This window comes from Oryx dammah, unplaced genomic scaffold, assembly GCF_014754425.2.
Source record: "Oryx dammah isolate SB20612 unplaced genomic scaffold, SCBI_Odam_1.1 HiC_scaffold_27, whole genome shotgun sequence".
Lineage (NCBI taxonomy): Eukaryota > Metazoa > Chordata > Mammalia > Artiodactyla > Bovidae > Oryx > Oryx dammah.
In genome coordinates, this window is record NW_024070211.1 from 124070429 (window position 1) to 124085951 (window position 15523).

Below are 15523 nucleotides of genomic sequence, written 5' to 3' on the forward strand. Positions count from 1 at the left end.
TATTAATTAATTCAAATATTGATATAAATATTTCTAAATATAAATATGGAATTTTGGAACTTAAAATAAGCAGGATATACCAGAATCCTGAAATATTTCTAAACCTTTATTATCATAATTTTTAAAGAATAACTTAGTATTCCATTAATTTAACTTTTAAAAATAGGAATCAAAATTTGAAACTACATCATGAATATTTCGGAGAGCAATGTAAATATATACACACATACAAACTTTTTTTAATTGCGTAAATACGAAAGGCTTTAAAACTTATTTCCAGATTTCTTAAAGATAATTCAAAGTTTTAGATAGGTAGGTAGTAAGTAACCGATTTTAAGCACTTACAACCTTATAGATGACAAAGATAATTCTAAGTTTTAGAAAGGTAATTAGTAAGTAATAGATTATAAGCCAGAGAAAGCAATGGCAACCCACTCCAGTGTCTTTCCTGGAAAATCTCATGTACAGAGGAGCCTGGTAATCTGCAGTCCATGGGGTCCCTAGGAGACGGACATGATTGAGTGACTTCGCTTTCACTTTTCACTTTCATGCATTGGAGAAGGAAATGGCAACCCACTCCAGTGTTCTTGCCTGGAGAATCCCAGGGATGGGGGAGCCTTGTGGGCTGCCGTCTATGGGGTTGCACAGAGCTGGACACGACTGAAGCGACTTAGCAGCCACAGCAGCAGCAGCAGCAGCAGATTATAAGCACTTAGGACCCAAGAGCTAGAGTTCAGTTTTGGAGACTTAAAAAATTGCTGCTTTTATGAGATACTTTATTATGATCATGAAGCTGTCTATGGGAATTCTAGAAAGGAAGCCTGTCTTTATGAAGTATGCTATTTCCATGCTGCTATTTCAAGGATCTTACAAGAAAAAAATAATCCATTCTCTTCACCTGGGCATCTTGCTCACCTGTGGAAAGAACTCATAAAGATGGGAATTTTAATTTGAAGATACTGACATTATATTCATTTTCTCTCACTTTGTAACAAATTACTACATATTTAGCAGTTTAAAACAATGCACATTTATTATCTGTTTGTTAGAAGTCTGCCATGATGTGGCTGGATTCTATGCAGGTTCTCATGGAGTCTAAGTCAAGGTGTCTGAAGGGCTGGGCTTTTGTCTGAAGGATCTAGGGAATTAATCCACTTCCAAACTCACTAGGGCTCTTGGCTCAATTCAGTTCCTTGAGTTTGTTGGACTCAGGTCCCTGTTTCTTTGCTGATTGTCAGTCATGGACTGCTCCTTGAGCTGCCTGCATGTTTCTCTCATGTGGCAAGATCACTTGCCTTCTTAGACCCTCAGTGTTATAATTCAATTCAGAAAAGGTACATGATGAGTCCTCATGCTTTGAATTTAATGACTATTCCATTGGTCACCTCTCTTTCTGGCATCCTTTTCTGCTATCCTCTTCTACCATTAATGGCTCATGTAATTACTCACCTAGATAATACAGAATAATCTCCCTATTTTAAGATCAGCTAGTTAGTATACTTAGTTATATCTGCAAAGTTCATTTTGCAATGTAACATAACATATAATAATGGGAATTACACCAAGAAGTGGTGATGATAGAAGCCAAAATTCTGCTTATCACAGTTACTTTTCAAAGAAGATTTGTACATTTAATACAAAATATTTATTTATTTTGAAATATTTCCTGCACCCAACAATAAACATGTACAGAGCAATTTCCATGCAAGGAAAAATAACTGAATGCAAATGTATGTTTTATTTATTGTAGATGTTAATATTGTATATTATAAATTTGACTTAAAAAAAATTAGATAGAGGGTCTTTTATATTAGCGTCACAAATATACTCTTTCATCAGAAGCTAAGGAGACATATTCATTCCTAAGCAAACACAGAAATAACTAAGAAGTATATTACATCTACAAGTATAATAGTATAATCTTTTACACCAGATTCAAAATATAGGTACTCTAAATTTTCAACTAGTTCAATTCAAGGAAAAAAATGTACAAATAACAAAATTAATAATTGATCAATATCTGATGATGAGAAATTAAATCCACACACTCCCAGTTTTAATTATATGTTATAATACAGTTAAACACTGTGTTAAAAAGATTTTTATGGTCATTTTGTATTGCAACAGATGTATGAATATGTTTTCTCATGATCAGTAAAAATTCTAAATTTCCAAATTGTATGCTGTCATTTCAGGCAGATTAGCATAAAATTTAATTTGTGCCAATTATCCAGAGGTGAAGGAGGGAAATTAACTTGACACATTAATTTTGAATTTACAGTAGTCTATCATAATGTTCATGTGCATATGAAATTTATTCGTTATTCCCTTTACATCAGTGTCAGAAATTACTTCCTTGAGTATCTTAACCAGAAAATATTTGTTCACAGAATACATTGCAACACAAATTGAATTACAGAAAAGCGGCAGTCTAGGAAGTAGTTTCACAGCTTCTTGTTCAGTTCAGTTCAGTTCAGTCGCTCAGTCGTGTCCGATTCTTTGCGACCCCATGAATCGCAGCACGCCACACCTCCCTGACCATCACCATCTCCCGGAGTTCACTCAGACTCACGTCCATCGAGTCCGTGATGCCATCCAGTCATCCCATCCTCTGTCGTCCCCTTCTCCTACTGCCCCCAATCCCTCCCAGCATCAGAGTCTTTTCCAATGAGTCAACTCTTCGCATGAGGTGGACAAAGTACTGGAGTTTCAGCTTCAGCATCATTCCTTCCAAAGAAATCCCAGGACTGATCTCCTTCAGAATGTACTGGTTGGATCTCCTTGCAGTCCAAGGGACTCTCAAGAGTCTTCTCCAACACCATAGTTCAAAAGCATCAACTCTTCGGCGCTCAGCCTTCTTCACAGTCCAACTCTCACATCCATACATGACCACAGGAAAAACCATAGCCTTGACTAGACGGACCTTAGTCGGCAAAGTAATGTCCCTTCTTTTGAATATGCTATTTAGGTTGGTCATAACTTTTCTTCCAAGGAGTAAGCGTCTTTTAATTTCATGGCTGCAGTCACCATCTGCGGTGATTCTGGAGCCCAAAAAAATAAAGTCTGACACTGTTTCCACTGTTTCCCTGTCTATTTCCCATGAAGTGATGGGACCGGATGCCATGATCTTCGTTTCCAGCTTCTTCTTAGCCACATATAAATTTTGATTTTGATTGTAATAATGACACATTTACCTTTCTAATGTTTATAACACTGAGGGTCTAGGAAGGCAAATAATGCAAAGTAGCAGATAATTTGAATTATTTTAGGAAATATGCTTTCCTTAAAATACATGGTATGAGGTAGGAAATCTAAGAATTTGACTCTAATTTGTATTTTAGTGCTACATACTAAATTTTCAATTTGTAGCCTTTAAAAGTTTATCCTATTGATTTATCTTATATTATTCATTAATTAGTATCATCTTTAGTTATTAAAAAAAAATCCTAATTTTCCTTGACACTTCAAAATTCAAGTTTACAGTATTTTCATTAACATTATTTCTTTGATTTACTGGATGTTCAGCATTTGTAATACAGAAGTGAGTAATTGATGGTTTTTTATATCTCTGTTCTTTCTTTGACCAGTTAGCCAAAATTAGATTTTTAACTTTTGTAAAACCTATCACACACATACGGATGCATAATGATTTATTTTATCTGAAATTATAGTTGCAGATCTACTATGTTCAGGACACTATTCTGAGAGCAAGAAGAAAGCAATAGTGCACTGCATAAGAGCATTTCCTTCTAGAGGTGTTACATTTACAAAAAGGCCCTCAAATATTCATGTACATATTAGAAGAGAAAAAGCTTTTGAAGTGTTAAAATCAACAATTTGTTTGAGTTACATTGCTTCCTTCTTAGCTTTTTAACTGTAACAACACAGTAAACTCTATAAATCTCCATGTTTTTATATGTAGTATGGCCACACACACATGTTGATTCACACATAAGGGAGCCCCTGTGAAGATTAAATGAAATAATTTTTCACATGAAAATCCTTTAAAATTTCTAAAAAAATGTAGCATAATTTATCCAGCCAAAATGAAAAACTTATATCCTTTTCAACATATCTTCAAATTTTCAAAAACAATCTTTAAAAATGTCAAAAGATTAAGCATTCTTATAGTCAGTACTCATTGCTTTGAGGCAATGTGATCTCTTGAACTGTGAACTAACTTTTAATGTTATCTCTTCAAAAAAGATTAACAAAAGTTAAAAGAATCAGTTTTAGAAAAATTGAGTTCCAGTTATCTCAGATGTAAATTAAGGAAGATTACTTAAAAGCTCATTTATGAGCTTCCATAACAATTCGAAGACATTAATTTCTACATGTTTATAGTAAATGATAAATGGCATTTTATTTTTTCTTACAATTGCATTTAAACAGAATATCTAAGTTTAGTTGATTATATAATTGAAGTAACATTATTTCTTCTTCCACCCACCAATTTTCAAAACAAAACCTATAGTTTACTGTTTCTTTTTCACAATAAAAGCTTGGCAGGAAATTTAGTTACTAGAAGCAATAGGAGCCACTCAGAAGGTTTAAAGAATCATGAAATATCCTATTTTGCATCCTTGAAAAAAGGAAAAATAGTTGTTTCAAGGACCTGTTGGAAAGTTATACTATTTGACTGAAATGACCAAGATTATACAAGATCAACCAAAGATCAAATTCCTTTCCTGATTGAAATTTTCTATTATTTAAAATAGCTAGAGAGAATGATGTATCTGCAAACAAAAAGAGAATATATTATGTCAATAGAAATGGTAAATCTGTTTTTGAATTTAATTCATTAGCACTGTAATTACTATTGCCCTCAAATTGATGAGCTTAGAGTTATACTCTGGAATTTGTTAAGCTCTAGTGGAATATCTATGACACCATTCCCTATTTGGTACTTACTTGCTGAAGAGATATTAAGCCCTATACCTGGTCTCCAGTGTGTACTTACTTTTCTGAGCCTTGTGAGGGTTCTTTCCTGAATTACTGAAAACAGAAGTAACAACTGTGCCCCCGCTCCACCGCCGTTTTCTTTCTTTTTTTTTTTTTGGTATAAAAAGGGGGGTATGAGATAAAGAATAAACTACAACTGACCCTGAACAACATGGATTTGAACTGTGCTAATCCACGTATATGGGGATACTGATGCGTGGTAAATACTATAGAACTACACTGTCTCTGGTTGGTTCTCTCTAGGACGTGAAGGCTGCACAGGTACAGAGGGCTCGCTATAAATTATATGAAGATTAATGCCCCAGTGTTCAAGGGTCAATGTATATAAAACAATACATGTATCAGCAATTACGTAAGGCAGAGTCTCCAAAGGATAACTAACCATTTCTATAATATATTCATGCAGATACATTGTTCTCAGTTTTGTTTTTTTTCTGGAAATGCAATCACATGAGGTTTGGGATCTTTATTGATTAAGTGACATATAAATCACTTCATACGAATGAAGGTCTTACATGGCATATACTTGTTTACTGGCTATAAGATCTATCTTTCCTTTCTTGATTGTGGGTTCTGAAGTAGGAGGCATAGTTTCAAATCACCTTCTATCTTGTTTAGTCTAATATCTTCTAATTTGTCTAGTTCCTTAGACAAATTATGGATTTAAAAAAAATGAGCTTTACTTTTCTATTGAATGGAATTAATAATAACGTGTTTCTCAAATTTAATCAGGATATGAATGACAAAATTCTAATATTTACTAATTTGCCTTTTGCCTTTCGCCTGTCCACTGTCCATACTGGAACATTGAAAATGGTACATTATTGGTTACAAAATAACTGAACAGGTCAAAAAAAAAAAAAAACTATGAATAAGGGAATTATTTTTAAATTAAATTATAATCAAATATTTTAAAATAATATTATCTTGAGATAATGTATCAGTGATCCTTCTAGATGATTTGGTTACCTAATCTAGTTTCATATATCAAGAAATTTGTGAATGAAAGTGGGTATGTTTCTTGATAAAAAAGTAAACAAAGTAATTTTGAGTTAAGTGATAATACATTCCATCCCACACTCAAACAAAAATGAACTCTTACTGAATAAGTAGAACATATGGATTATTTGAAAATTATCATCCACTACTTACTTGATGTTTGGAACTATTCCAGATGCCCAAGTTGTCTCATTTAACATTCAAAAAGAATGTTGGTGAAGAACATTCTGTTATTAGTTGAAGTCCTATTAGTGATAGAGGATTCAGTCTAAGTATACACACATGCACACACACAACTAGAATTTTTAAAAGTTTCTTTAAACTGATTGCAACTTTTTAAGAAAAAAATTATAATTATTTGATATCTGAGTTAATTACCTCTGTTAGTATGAGACCCAATAAATTTCTTACTTTCTCTTCTCCTCTAAGTTATGCATGTATGCTCAGTTTTTCATTCATATCCAGCTCTTTGGGACTGCCTGGACTGTAGCCCACCAGTCTCCTTTGTCTGTGGGATTTTCTGGGCAAGAATACTGAAGTGGGTTGCCATTTCCTACTCCAGGGGATCTTCATGACCCAGGGATTGAATTCATGTCTCCAGCATCTCTTGCATTGGCAGGCAGATTCTTTACTGGGAACCTTAGCCCCCTTCTAAGTTATATACTTTGTTAATTATTTCAATTATGGTCTTGGCTTTTAAACGTTTGTTCTTATGAAGGAGTTTATTATTCTTAATTTTTTGATGATTATTCACAGGGGTTAGTCAGTTCAGTTCCTTAGCTGTGTTCAACTCTTTGCGACCCCATGGGCTGACTGCAGCAGGTTTAGAATTCTAGTTTAACGTTTAGTTTTATGTAGCATAGTGGAAGTTTTACTCTATAAGTTTTCATAATGCTACATTGTTTGTATTGCACAAGAACTCTATTGTCAGCCTACTTGCTATTACTTTCTTGATAAATGTACCTTTTCTATTGAATATGTTTTATGTTCTGTCTTTATTCTGAATGTTACATGTTGTTCATTTGTTTTAATTTACATTTACAGCACATAGCATGTATATTTAGTCAGAGTAGTCCTGTCATTGTATTTCTGGAAAATCTTGATTTTTTTTCCTCTAAAAATGAGCTTCCTTATCACTTCTTTTGTTTTCTTTTTCTAGAACTTCATTATGTTAGAGTTTGCCAACTTATTTCTTTTGATGACTCTTTTGTGGTTTTATTCCTTCTTTTCTTTTTTTTATATCTCATTCTGGGTTGTAGTCTCTATTTTAGTTCTCTAATTCCCTACTTGAGTGTGACTGTTTCAGATATTATAGTACCTATTGAATTATCTAGATGACTACATATATTTTACATACTGCAATTTAATATTTCCACTTATTCATCTGTATCTATTGAATAGAATTCAGTATTTTCTTATTTGTATGGATGCTATACTTTTTCAGGATTCTAAATTTACTTATTTTACAACATTCTATATTGCACTCAAGTATTTGCTAGAATAAACATATCTTCTATTGCTTATTTGTTGGTCATTTTTTGTTTTGGATTTGAGTATGCTAGTTGTAAATTCACCTTTAATTTTTCTGTATATGTGTTTGTGTATGTTTGTGTATATCTGTTCGTGTGTGTGTGTGTGTGTGTGTGTGTGTCCCACTTTCACTTTCAGCTCCCTCTTTTTTGTCTGGTAGATTTTCAGTTGACTTCTTCTCACCCCTGTGGTTCTCAATCAAACCAAGTTATAGTTTCTATCTGGAATCCATTCCTGTGGTAATATTAGATACATTACAGATTTGATATCTAATTGATAATCAAGTGTTCAGGTCTTATTTATGGGCTTAGAACTGGTTTACCAGGCTCTATGAAGTGATCAGGTTCATATAATAACTCAGAATGTAAATAGTGATCAGCTCAGGCTTTTCACCCATTTTCACCTCAGATTTGTTTTGAGTCAGTACACCTGGACACTGTCATACTTTCATTCTCCTATCTATTTAGATCTTCTGTTGCCCCCTATTCACTATTGTAAGATCAATTATGATATTACTCAAGGATGCTAGCCTGGTGGAGCCTATCAGTTGGCTTCCATGTCCTCTAACTATTGACTGGGTTCAGCCATGGGAAGACACAGCCAGAGATGGATGGGAAGAAAGAGAATGGATGAGGTGTTATTACTTTGGGTACTTTCCTGAGTTATCAAAAGAAACTTGGAGATGTTCTGCAGAGGGATTGGTTCTTCATCTCAAACGAATTGAACTACTTTTAATTGTATGAACCTATGTTCCATGTTGGTATGACACTCTTCCCTTTCATAACTTGGTGTCTAGAGAGATAACAGTTTTCCCTTATGGTAAATTATTTTTGCTACATTGCTTGACGATCAGTCCCTTTGTTAGACTTTCCTGAATTATCTTAATATCAGTGTGCCACTACTTTCCTACTGATTGATTGATGGAACATCTCTTTGCAGGAATTCTTTAGTATCCCTTGGTTGATTCTGAAGCAATGGTCTCATTGCACATTCAGCCTCCACTTCCCTCTTTATTTTTCTATTCTATACCTATCTGCTGCAATTCACTTTATAAGATTTATTATAGTATGCTATTATTCTTTCTCTGAAATAATCCCTCAATCATTGCTATGTGCTATTAGCAGAGCCTGGAGCAAGTTAGTTGTTCAGAAAATGAAATTAAAATATTATAGTGACTGACATTTTGACTCCCTCTCTGTATGCAATGGGCTTCCCTGGTGGCTCAGATGGTAAAGAATCTGCCTGCAGTGCAGGAGACCTGGGTTCGATCTCTGGAGAATCCCATGGACAGAGGAACCTGGTGGGCTACAATCCATGGGGTTGCAAAAAGTTGGACACAACTGACTGAGCAACTAACACTTTCACTTTTTTTCACATATATGCAATATTAATGTTTTTGAGGCAGGAAAAACGTAAGATATTGCATGTGTGATAGGTGGGGGAAAATAACTTCAAATTATCTAAGGAACTTTTTATGGGAATGATTGTTCAACAAGTGTTTTTAAAGGTCCATTTAGTGATAACACTGAAACTCCTAAAATGGTGTGGAAGGAGTACAATTATAAAGATAAAAAGTCTACTTTTGCCATATCCTTGCTTGTTGCATGATTTCATGCCCTAGAGTCCTGACAGATTCAGAACAGAAAGTCAGTAAGTGTGTGAGAAACTGGAGATGAATTGGAGCATGGCTCTAGGATCAGACAGAGAGAGAACAAAGAGCTCCTGTAGAGACATGGCTCATCCATCAGTAACTCTTGGGCTGTTTCTATAATATCCTTGCTTGCTGTGATTACTCTACACCCTAAAGTTCCTAACAGTTGATCATTTAAATTACAATAATGTGTGTAAACCTGCCCCAATGTACATACATGTGCTGAAAACATCAGTGGGGATTTATTTAAATAATTCATTTTATGATAATGATATAACATTATTATTTTTTAAAAAACTTGGATTCTAGATAACTGGAAATTTCAGCATTAAAGTTTATTAAATCCACGTCTTAAAATTTCAGTTGCACAGTACTTTTTTTAAGAATAAAGTTTTTTTTTTTTTTTTTAATGAAAAGAAAGCAAGTATGGAGATTTGCCAGATGGGCAAAGGGGTAAACTTAAGTTCTACAGATGTTTGTAAATCTCACCATAGTAAAAGGAAGAAAAATATAGGAAAACTATATTTCTTCCTATATTTAGAAATATAAATATAAGAAATATTTTTCCTATAATTAGAAAGGAAGAAAGAAAGAAAAAGATGGGCATGGATGAAGGAAGGAAGGCAGAAGAAAGGAGAAAATTCAGAGTCAACTTAATTCTCATGTTTGACACTCTTCCCCAATAAAAAAGGCATTGCTTGTGTTTAGTATTCAAATGCACTTGGTAGCCTATTTTTATGCTTTGTAATTAACCTCTTTTTGGCCCTTCCCAATGTTTAGAATCTCCAGAGCTCCACATGGCTTCTGTTTTTAGTTCAGGTAACTTTATCACAAATCATATTTGTGTATTACCATATCTGATTCTTCAGTTGTCAGGAGAGCTTTGCTTTGCTTAAGTCAGATTCAGCTATGCTGAAACTTAGGCAGAATAGATATTGCCTGTGAGACCAACTAGTTTTCTAAGGCCTATGAGAAGTGACAGTATCCAGTTTACTGATAAATTGCAGTGTAGTGGGAATGATGCTAGGATAAGTATTGATTTCTTTTGTGCATAGAAATTATTTTGCTACAGATGGTAAATTACCTTCATGGGCTGACAATCCATTAAGTATTATTTTGTGTGTCTCTTCCTTCACTATTGATTTTATTTATTTATTTATTTTACTGCTTTATATTTTACTACCTTTAAAAGAGGTTATCAAAGAAAAACGAGTAAAGGGAAAACTTAGTGGTAGCACCACAATTAGGATGTAAATATGATAGAATGATTTTATTAGATAAAACTGAATTTTTGCCACTACCTCCAAGAAAAGACTGTAAAATAACTTAAAAGAATAGTATTAAAATATCTTCTAGAAGAATAGGTAAAAGTGGGACTTGAATTCTATTTTAAAATCATTAGTTTTACTTTGACATTTTATATTATAATTAGCACAATTTATTTTACCTGCTTTTGACTGTAATGTAGTTTTATTAATTTATTCATGACCAATCTGATATTTTGAAAATGACACTTTTAGAGTTTAATTCTCAGCATCCTAACCTGCCCGCTTATATTTTTTCTTATAAATGTGCAAATTTAAAATATGTCATTATTGTTTTGTGTGTGTTCTTTAATTTCTTTATATTGGTGCATCTCAGAGCAACAGTTTAAATATGTAGTAAAATGTTACATTGTCAAAATTTTAGATTTTTCTGCATTATTACTTCTGCTCTTTTTATATTGCTGGCTTCATTTTTCTCAAAATGTGATAGAAGAACAATAATTATGAGGTATATGAGAAAAACCATATATTTCAAATTAGCTTGCAAGAAATGGAAGAAAGTACATCTCTGATGCATGAAGGCAAGAAAATGAAGAAACAGAAACAGAAAACCATAAGTATCAAGAGAAAAGGAAATGCATATTTTTTTCCAAAGCAATGTAATACAAAGGAAGCAAGAGGTTAAATTTCAGAGAGAAAATTAAAATCAGATTGGAAATCATAATGAAAATTGAGATTGTGGGAACTTAATTTTAGGATGTGACAAAGTAATGGGATAATTTAACTATATATAAGTATAACATGAAGACTGAGGGAGAGACAAGGAAAACAACATGGTCTGTAGAATGGATACAGCTAGAAAATTAAAAGATAGGTGTGGAAGAAAGAGAATGCTGATCCAACCTAAAAATTACGTTTTCTGATTTAGAGGCCAGAAGGACAAGAATACAACCATAAATTTAAGTAAAACTGTAGACAATATTCTGAATCTAAAAAAATCCTTACTAAGATCTAAGTAAGAAGATAGAATGTGCACATTGTTAAGAAAGATAAAATCTCATATAAGTAACTGTGTATGTATTGATTGAATAAAAAAACTTATACATTTTATCTAATGTTTCTTGAGTCAGTCAGTCTTGAACATAGTAAAATAGGGTCAGTGGTCCATACCCACCCACCCATTTAATAAAAGCAATCAAGGAATCTTAGCCACGTATAGGTGTTTATGGGTACACGTAGGTATAAGTGTATATATGTATGTATGGATAGATAGGTAGGTAGGTAGAGAGAAGATGGATACATGTATTTTTGCTTGTGTGTATATTCATACATATGCATGTGCTTGTTTATGTTTACAGAGATTGTAAGTATATGTTTATATGCACACATATATAGGATGCATGTACATGCATATATAATGAAAGATAAATAGTGCATTTATCTAAAAATCAATTTATAATTATATTGTTATAAAATATCATCATTGTGTGTGCTCAGTTGCTCAGTCATGTCTGACTCTTTGCAACTCCATGGATTATAGCCTGTCAGACTCCTCTGTCCATGGGGATTCTCTAGGTAAGAATTCTGGAGTTGATTGGATACCCTCTTCCATGGGATCTTCCCAACCCAGGGTTTGAACCCAGGTCTCACACATTGCAGGCGGATTCTTTACCATCTGAGCATCAGGGAAGCCCATAAATTATCATCATTATTTTAATTTAACAAACTACAAGTTTAATTGCAATTCAAATGCTATTTATATTTTTATCGGTGTGAAGTTGCAACTCAGTATATTATATTAATTTCTGGAAATTATACTAATAGAGGTTTAGATTAACTGACTGACTACAGTCACAATACTTTAATTGAAATCTTGTCTCCACCTCTTGCTAGTTGTGTGAACTTGGCAAGTTACTCAGTTTTTATTGCTTCAACATCCTCATCTCTAATAAGGAATAATAATCATATTTACCAGATATAATTATTGTGACAACTAAATAATAATAACATATGTAAGATATTTAGCATATAGGAAGCATTAAATATGCATTTGCTAATGTAATTACCAATGTTGTTATTGTTGCTGCTATTCTTCCTATTCTTGTGTCCCGTTTCCACAACCTAGAATTCTCACTTAAGCAAATTTTTGTTAAAGGATTAAGAATATGTCTGAAATTAATAAACTGAAATCTTAAGAGAACTCCAACACACATACAAAATACAATTTTTCTCAAATATAATTATGAATTATTAGTAGAAAATCACTTAGGTAAAATTGTAGAAAAAAGACTTACATATTACCAAAAAATGTTACAGAAATATAAACATGATTTTTTACTTGTTCTTTGTTCACTTTATCCTTGCTTTAGCATTAAATTTGATTTGTTTACATTTGCACATACACAACACAAATATTACATTTTAAGGAAGAACTCACATGTATAAAAACCAACATTATTAAATATTAAAATTATGTATTTTGTTACATATATTTGAGGATAATTTTTAAAGATAATAAAAATAAACTACTAATATAGGGCAAAAATTTTGACACCTACATTGTTTTTAGTGTATTGAATTTATAAAATTAAAAAAATTTTGAACTTTAGTTTTATGTCAGATAAATTTTTACCTGTACTAATTCACAGTCCATTTAACAGTTACTATTTTGATCTTTATCTTATGGAATAAGAAAATAAGTACAAAGAAATTTAATATTCTGATGGGTTTTAGCTACTAAGTAAAAAAATTGATAAGTATAACCTAGTACCTTGTTTTCAATATCTGTTTTCTACCTCTATTTTTCCTATCATTTTTCTTATCATTGGATAAGTTTCTTTCCTCACTAAATGGGGCTGAAAAAAGATAAAAATATATTACCTAGAAAAGTGAATGTATATACATTTTAGTACATATAGTATTATTAATTATTCGTGTCTTATGTGTTAGTCATCAAAACTTTAAGAACATTTATTAAATAGAAATAGTTGTTTACTGTTTCAGTAATGTGACAGTACTGGAAAGAGTGACAGTATTACATTTATAGCTTATACTCCCTGGTGGCTGAGACAATAAAGAATCTGTCTGAATTAAAGAGACCCTGGTTCAATCTCTGGGTCAAGAGGATCCCCTGGAGAAGGGAATAGTTACCCACTTAAATATTCTTGCCTGAAGAATTCCATGGACATAGGAACCTGGTAGGTAACAGTCCATGCAGTCGCTAAGAGTCAGACAAGACTGAGCTGCTAACACTTCTACTGTTTTTAAATTTCATACCACTTATGCAATTACTGTCATAATGACATAAAAGCAAATAAATCCTGGCAGCTATGGGCTTCCCTGCTGACTCAGTTGATGAGGAATCTGCCTGTAATGTAGGAGACCCTAGTTCAGTCCCTGGGTCTGAAAGATCCCTTGGAGAAGGAAATGGCAAACCACTCCAGTATTCTTGCTTGGAAAATCTCATGGGCAGAGGAGCCTGTCAGGCTGCCATCCATGGCATCGCAAAGAGTTGGACAGGACTGAGTGGCTAACACTTTGATAGCCATTATAATGATTCTTCATAAGTCATTTATTTGTTAAAGTTAATATAATTTCATCCCCTGGGAATATTTAAAAGTTTATTTTTAATGAAAAATTGCTGAGAAAAATATATCAAGTTTACTATTTTGTTAAATATTATGCAGTGTAAATTATATGAATAAATTTATTTTGTTTCACTTTTTTCAAACCTTAAAGGTCAAACATTGAAAATATATTTAAAAACATTTGAAAACATTTAATGTTAAATACAAGTTTAGTTGATTTTATTAACAAATATGTACTTACACTTATTCAATTGATTGACAGTATTAAGGATGGGATAAATCTATAATACTTGCTATTAAACACTCATTGGCTTTTTATGATTGAAATGAAATCTTATATGTTTATAGGTAAAATTACTAGATGTATAAATATAAGGTGGTAAAAATGGGTGGCCTCTACCTATAAACATTAATTCTATCAATGTACTAACAGAAAAAAAAAAAAGAGAATTTTCTCATATCATTACTAGATATATTCAATCTGATAATTTGGTCTACAACCAATAGAAATACAAAATCAATTTGGCTTAAAGTATACATTATGTATCATGTCATATAACAGAAATTTTAGAGCTTATTGAGATTTCAGATGTACTTTATTCAGGTATCACCAGAAACATAATTTTCTTCTAGTTTTCTCATCTGCCATTCATTGTGTTGATTGTGATAATTTCAAACACAGCATTTTAATATCTAAAAGATGACAAGGAATCATCTTTTTCTCTTATCATCAGATTCACCTTCACAATTCATTGGTCAGATTTGGATGGGTAAATCAATTCCTTACAAGAGAAATGGGACTATCATGAGAAATATACATAATCATCTACATGCAAAAGATTTAGGAAATTAGGTAAAATGAAAAAAACACTGAGTATAAAAAAATTTTACCAGTTGAAAAGTCCAAAATGGTTTTATTGAAGGAGTATCTTTCTAATACGTTTTGCAAAATGTAAACATTTGGTTCACATTTTTTTGTTTGTTTCACTTTACTATTACTCTTGAAAATAATTTAGTTGTCCAAAGGATGTTGAAAATTGTTTCTCTAGATTTCAATGAGCTAGAAAAACTTTGCTAATGTTTTAACTAGAATTTCATACTTGGCATTTCAGTACTTTTTCCCCCACCTATGTCATATATACTGGATGTTGCCAGCAAAACAAATGATAAGCCCAAACACGGCCATTTTGGATTTACTTCCATAGTAATAATTCCTTTCCACAATTTATTGCACATATTTATTTCCCTAAATCACTGCCCCCAATTTTTTTTCAAAATTTGCACTGCATCACTTTTTCTCCTTCAGCTTCAATGACTAGAACAGTTTCTAAACCAGAGTTGCTAAATGGAAAAATGTATACGTATTGATGCAAAGTAAGGAGGGGATGAAAAAAATATATATATAGAATGCTGAATTTAGGAGCTTGGTAGTATACCCAGAGATACAGGAATATAGTTATTTTAAAAATAATTATATTAGGTAAAATACATAATTTTCTTGTTAATATAGCAGGGACTTTACATCACTT